The sequence below is a fragment of the Macaca thibetana genome, chromosome 4 (genome assembly GCF_024542745.1).
Source record: "Macaca thibetana thibetana isolate TM-01 chromosome 4, ASM2454274v1, whole genome shotgun sequence".
Taxonomy (NCBI): domain Eukaryota; kingdom Metazoa; phylum Chordata; class Mammalia; order Primates; family Cercopithecidae; genus Macaca; species Macaca thibetana.
In genome coordinates this window covers 1,473,809-1,480,185 of record NC_065581.1, presented here as the reverse complement: position 1 = coordinate 1,480,185, position 6,377 = coordinate 1,473,809, and positions in this window count along the sequence as shown.

The following is a 6,377-nucleotide window of genomic DNA, read 5'->3' as shown; positions in this document are numbered from 1 at the left end:
ACGCATCCAGAGGCGGGCAGGCGTGTCACCGGGAGAATGTTTTGGCAGGAGTGGGGCAGGGGTTTTACATAATAGGAAAACAGATGCAGCTCCACCCTTCCAACATCAAGGCAAACACATCCACGCATTTTGTTTAATATCAGTCGCATTGTCTACTGTCTGCTGGAAGTAGGTTAGTTTTCTAGTAAACACCACTCTTACTGCTGCCAACTGTTTTTTCTGGAATGCGCTCAGCCTCACCCAGGTCCTCCTGCTTTGTTAATTTCAGGTTGTCTTTGGATATTTTAAAAGAGAGAGCTAATGCATGACAATAATATTTCCATATATATATGCAAATATCTATATCTATATATGTGTATATATAGAGAGAGTCTTACTCTGCGGCCCGGGCTGGAGTGTAATGGAGGGATCCTTTTGCTTCTAATAAAAACTTGAGAAAACTATACCTCGTATTTCTCTTTCTCCTTAGCTGGGCAAATTTTGCATTTCCCTTGATTATGCATTAAATGGAGTAAAATCAGTTTTTCTTATTCTTTTCTTCTTCTTGCTGGTTTGTACATCAGCTTTCCTGCTCATATCTCTACAGCTCTGCCGATTTCAAGGAGATTCATTTATCAGATGGTGTTGACAGTCTGCTGTAAATCTCATAAAAGGAGAGCTGGGCTTTATTTTCTGGCTGTGCCAGACATTTTCCAATTATTTAGAACCCAGAAGGCATCCCCGACTAGATCAGAGTAATATGAAATAAGGGTCAAGTGCTGGATTCAAAGTCCTTGGCAATGTCCCTTTAAAAACAAATTTCTCTGATATGCCCAGATCTAGGTTTCCAATATTAGTGTAACTTTCAGTTTTATCCACCAGACAAACAAATATTGTAAGTGTCTACATTTGGGGCAAGAAGAAAATGATGGATGCATAATCTTTTTCTCTTAGGAAGAGTTTCTGGAATTTTGAGGAGTTCACCCTGGTGTGTACCTGGATGGTCTCAATTCGTCCTCCCCCAGGTGCCCCCCATTGCTGGCCGTTTACTATGCATAATTTTTAAAGTTTGACATTAGTTGGATGTGCAGGGATAGAAGACAGAATGGGGGTGGCATCAGAAAAGAGATCAGAGGTCCAGAACTGTGAAGAAAGAGTGTGATGAGCCTTTTACTGCGAGCGACCACGTTCTCTGAGGAAGCACGAGGACTATGGTGTAAATTCCCTTATATTTGGAAGGGCTCATTGATGACCATGGGGTGCAAACTGTGTGAAAGGGAGGGACGTCGCAGGGAAGCCCCCTTCCCCTGGTTGGTGATGCCTCTGAAATCCCCCGGGGATGGCCGTGCACAGGGCATCCCTTGTCGTCTGCTGGCTGGATTGCAGTCCTTTTGGCTGCAGGGTGAGATGACTCCTTTTTCTGTCTTTTCTGTTTTAAAAGATACAGGACCTCTCTGAAATTTCAGTGCTGATTGCTTTGATGTCATCGTTTCCTTCATTAGAGACACTGGGCCCTGGGGGGAAGGGACAGAGGGAGGAGGTGGCTTAGAGAAGGCCCCTCTGGTGAAGAGAGCAGGGGAAACCCACACCCACTGGCTTCCAGAACTTGGAAAGAGGTGGGGGGCGGTCCCAGGATTTGAGCTTCTCAGCCAGCTCCTCCGTTCTAGGGGCAGCTGCTTCCTTTCCTCGGGTGCAGAGAAGACTGGGCCGGCTCGGGAGCTCCAGCGGAGGAGGCACTCAGGTGTGGGGCCAGCGCTGGGGCTCGCTTCTCCGCTGGAGCGTGGGTGTCGAGTGTGGGTGTTCACCCTGAATATTTTCCGTCTCTCTGCGGAGCTCTACCTCTGCCCGGTCCAATTTCTGCCCACATTCCGTATATGCCATGAAAGGCCGTTTTTCTTTTTGAAGCAAATCCAAAATAATACACATGATGAAGTGCAGGCAGGATGCCTGTGGAAAAAAGAACTTCTCCAATTATTTCAGTGGAACGAAATAGTTGGGCTCTCCAAGCAAAATCTGACTGAGAAATCTGACCTTCCTGCATTTAAGGCTGAGGAGGTCTGGGGTACACAGCCTGTTCACCAGCAGCTATAGGTTAGACCAGGCATTGCAAGGCCCTGCCGGTCAATCAGGCCCGGGGCACGACAGGCTTAGCCGTGCCTCAGTTTATTTTTTCTCAAAGGAATGAATCATATCTATCTCTTATAACTTAAACGTTTGAGCTGTCTTTTAAGAGGGGTTTTAATGAGATGATTCAATGGAGAACCTTTGGAATGCCTTTGAGAAAAACTGTGTAAATACAGGAAATTAAAACACGAGGATAAACTGGAAGTGAGAGAGTGTGGTAGGGCTGTCAAGTTCTGGTTCCGTCGCTGGAGTTGAAGGGCCCCCGTGTTGCCAGGAGCTGTGTGTTTGAGTCTGACTCTGCTCAGGAAAGAAGTTGCAGATGGAGGCGGGCAGCATGGCTGGGAGAGGCTCAGATGCCTGCAGGGCCCAGGAAGCCTCCCCTCAGAGCACCTGCCTGCGCCTCCTCACCCATCATAGTTTGTGTATAAACCGTCTCAATGAGCTTCAGAAAAAATTGCGTCATAGTTTGAAACAAAGGGAGCTATGAAGTCTAGGAAAAGTCGTCCTTTATATGTTGCAATAGATATTTAGATTTGTAAATATACATAAATGACTAATATACACAACATACTAGTTTACTCCAGTGTGAGTTAGGTGTTAAACACAAGTGAGGCTTTCAGTAGTGAAATATTTTAAGCCAACTGGAAGTTCACTACTAAAAACATCAACTGAATGGGATCACACAAAAAAAGAAGAATGAGGACTTTGCAAAGCCTGGAATGGTGAGCTGCAGATGGACTCCTTTGGATGGAGAATGTTAAAGAAAATGCAAAATAAAAATGATGACTGGGGTCAGGGGGTGATGCTTGTATGATTGTGCAGGTTTTAAAATTACACAGTGGGAAAATAGAATTTGGAAAAACACTGTTTGCCATTTGAGATCTCAGAACGCACCCAGAGAAGCCTCTGAGAAATCCCCACCAATAAGCGTGGGACCAGCAGTGGGACAGGCAGAGAGCCTCACAGAAGGCGTGGGAAGAGAAGGAAGCTGAGCTGGTGGGGGAAGGAGACGTGTAAATGGCCCGAAGTAATTTGGTGAGAGGAAGAGATAAACAAGGGGCCTAAAGCCCTGGGAAGGCAGAGAAGGAAAGCCTCAGTTACTCCTAACACCGTGGCTTCGAGTGTCACACAAAGCCCCTTATCTTCCTCTGGCCTGATGTTATCGCACCTTTAAAATGGTAAATCATTTATATAACATTTGCTGATTCACAGAATGAAGGCACTGAGAATTAACACGAGGATGGGGGGGCAGTTAGGGGGTACAGGCTTCAGGAGTGTGGATTTCTTTTGTCACCTGGCGTAATCTTATCTCTGGGGCTTGTCATGGGGAGGTGTGGAGGCAGGGAAGGGGCCAGAACTGGAGCTGGGGGGAGGGGGCTGGCAAGGAAGGCTGAGGGCTGTTCTTGTTTTTCTGGGCTGGGGGTGTGTGTGTGTGTGTGTGCGTGTGTGTGTCCCTGTGAGCCTCCAGGGCAAATGACTCTGGCTTTCCCGGGGGAGAATTTTCATGAAGCCTTATCTCTTGGCAAGTCGACTGTTGGAACTTCACTCTGCACACTGTAACGGGGAGGAGGAGCCTGGAATCTTAGGTGATGTCTGTCTTAAACAGAAGAGAGGCTCTGACAATAGGAAAGACTGAGAGCAACCAAGAAGTTCCCTGTGTTCAACTCCAGCCAAGATGAGCTTTCTTGTCCATCGGCATCTACAGCAAAGAAACTGCTTTTAAAAACCCATTATTTCCTAGCCTGTTTCAGACATGCTGGATGCAATCAGTGACATTTTATTGGGGGCTACGAATTAAAGAGAGCTTCCATCTCTTGTACTTATTTGTTGCAAATTTAGTTGCTATGGGTTTAATGCATTGTGTTCTCTTATGATTCCAGATAAACTAGAATTGGACCTTGTTTTTGTGTTTGAATTATTTACCAATTTAACAGTGGGGCGTTGTATATCAACTTTAGTGACTCTAAAGTTGGTAAGTTCTGATAACCTATTGCCATGGGCCTTGGTTTTCAAGACTGGAACCAGTGGCTTTAGTTATTCCTCAACTTCGTACGAAGGTATTGACAGACATTATTTCCCACCCCTGCCCCCTCCCCTCCCTATAATTTTCGTGCCCCCCGCAGGCATCCAGTCTGCGTTAAGGCCCAGTGTGCAGGGACTGTGATGGAGCGCTGTTGCCATCTAGTGGCAACACTGGAGAAGCGCACTAGATGCCTCGCCTCGGCTGGTGTGAAAGCCCCGGCGGTTTCACACCAGCAAGGTGGTGAGATGTGTTTGCCAGGCGGAGTCCTTGAGCCTTAGGACTCAGCATTTGCAAGCCAAGAACCTTCCCAGCAGATTTGGAGTGGCAATACACCGCATGGGCTTTACTGCTGGGTCCATAGCGTGACTGCAGCTCATGAGGGAGAGAGAGCAGCTGGATGCCACGGTGGGAAACTGGGGTGTGTTTTGGTGGGCCTGTGCCCCTGCGGAGGGCCAAAAAGCCCTCGATGAACTTCGTTTTCCTTGCTTTGTGCTTTGGTTCTCTCCAGCCCCAAATCCAAATGTACCCAGAGGCAAGGGAGGCCCAGAAAAGCTGAAAATGTGTGTGCGGCACACAGCTCTGCTGACAAAGCTGAGGGCTGTGCTTGGCCAGCGTGGCTCACATTATCTCCAAAATTAATTTTGACCGCTGTGTTGCCCCTCCTTAAAGAAGACCCCCTAAACCAAGCTGTTCTTTTGGTGCTCCACGGTAAACTTGGGTAGTGGGGGCGGGGAGAGAAGAGGTTGGGAAGGCGGAGGACGGTCAGGGGAGGGCCAAGCTCCTGTGGTTTGCAAGGTGCAGGCTGGCACTCGAGAAGGGAGGTGGGAAGGAGAGCCCCGAGGAGCAGTCTCAGGCCCAGTGATTTCAGGGAAGAGTGCGTGGAGCTAGGAGCTGAGTTTCCCAAAGCGATCCGCACCCAGGCAGCTGCTGGAGAGTCTGTGTGAGGCACGTGGCTCCCAGGGTCCAGATTCTCACTGAGAGAGGAAGGGGCCATGACCACCTCACCCTATGCGGTGCTGCGCTTCTGAACTGGAAGCAGACCCGGGGCGCCGGGAACCTGCTTTGGGGAAGGCAGGCGCCTGCTGGGGCCCAGGAGCAGCCGCCCACCCTGGCCTGTGCACCCCGGCCAGCATGGCCCCACGGCCATCCTGAGGGGCAGCCCTGGGCTGATGGGGCCCCTAGGGATACCCAGTCTGCTGGCAGACGTTTTCCAACCATCCTGGTGGCCTTAGATGTGGGTGTGTCGCCTAAAAATACAGCCTGTGGAGATTCCTCAACTGTGGTTCCCACGAGGGGGCATGATGGTTGAAATTAACTGATAAAACAAAATGTTTGTAACTGTCTCCGACAATTCCTGGGAATTACAGAAAGCTCACCTTCGTCTCTCTTAGTCATTGGTTCATTCAACACAGAATCCTCAGTAAAGCAGCTAGGACTGCGCGCTATTGTGTCTGCCTGACTAGGATCCCCGGGACCAGCTTGGACCCTCCCTTTCCTCCTCTGCTTTGTTGCCACACAAGACACAGGTGCGGGGAGACTGTCGCCCGCCTGCGCACGGCTGGAGAGCAGGGAGGGCTTGCAGGGGGCGGTGAGGTTGAAGGAAATTTCAGCATGGACGGGGAGGAGGAGCACGGCTGGGCTTTTGGTGCAGGGTGTTTAGGCTGTGCATTTTGAATGTTAATTTCTAAGTCCTGAGCCTGCCTCAGTTGTCACCATCGGTTATGGTGAGGGCGCTGCGGCCCACACTGTTCCACCGCAGCTGGTGGCCACCTACCTGACTCACCCAGCGTCCTGCCAGGCTGGGGGCTCTTCCAGAGACCAGCTTCAATTGCGAGGTGCCTGCGCCTCCCTCCTCCCTTTGCCCGTGGTCCCGAGGGGCCCAAGTCATCACGAAATGCCTGAATCCCGGTGGGAAAAAGGGCCTGCAGGGTGCGTCCCCGGGGCAGGGCCGAGACACGCTGGGTGCTGGGAGGGGCGTGGTGGGGGATGTGGGATCTCCCGCAGTCGCTGCCTGCCCAGGTACTGCCTGACTGCAGTTCTATAAAAAGCCTTTATGAGCTGGGGCGAGTGTGTAATTTGTTCTGGAAGAACATAAAGTTCATTGTTTTCCCTCGGCTGCGGGTCACTCCGCTCAATCTGTGCCACAAGCGCTCACAGCCTCGTCTCCTCCCCAGGCAAATTTTCCACGGGCTTCCAAGAGGCGGGTTTTGGACAACAGAATTCTAGCCCTTTAGGAATGAAAGAGAAATCA